Here is a 722-nt window from a genome sequence, read left to right on the forward strand (position 1 = left end):
TCATATAATGAAAATAGCTTCGGAAATTAATAGTGAAACGTGGGAGAGGAATTTCTCGTCCCTAAAATGCTCAAAACATTACAAAAGGTATTGATCATAAACTGCTGCATGCTGATGGAATTATGCAGGTATATGTTAATAACTCGCTTTGCTAAAATTAACAAAATATAAATAAATCCTTTAGAATAAGGCTTATTAAACAATAACATACAGACAAATTTTCACTCAGACAAGTCAATAAATTAAGAAATAAATAATTATTGAAGCCTTAGAAATAAAATGAATGAAGAAAGAAATGAAATTAAAGACAGAAATAAGGTCTTAAATTTGCCAGAACTGCAATCCTTATATAACAAAGTTATTCATGAAGTACAGAATAAACTTTTTCAGTCAGAGGAAGGACACTCTTCAATTACTGTACTCACTTAGTGTAATTAGGTGGTAGTCATAAAACAAAATAACTTTTGGCTATAAACAAATCTGCTATAGTTACTGCAAAATGACCGACAGTCAGTAATATCAAGTAATCATTATGGAAGTTTGGAAGGCGTTCTCGCCATCCTACATAAATAAGTGTCAGTTAATTCTGCACGGTCAGAAGGAAGATAGCATAGCACAAGCTCACAACTTTACTCTACTATACATCCAATTGCTTTAGAAAAAGCTCTGACAGATGTTTATGGGTATAATTTTCTTTCAAATACCGTATGATGAATGGGAAG

Source organism: Palaemon carinicauda, chromosome 34 (assembly GCF_036898095.1).
Source record: "Palaemon carinicauda isolate YSFRI2023 chromosome 34, ASM3689809v2, whole genome shotgun sequence".
Lineage (NCBI taxonomy): Eukaryota > Metazoa > Arthropoda > Malacostraca > Decapoda > Palaemonidae > Palaemon > Palaemon carinicauda.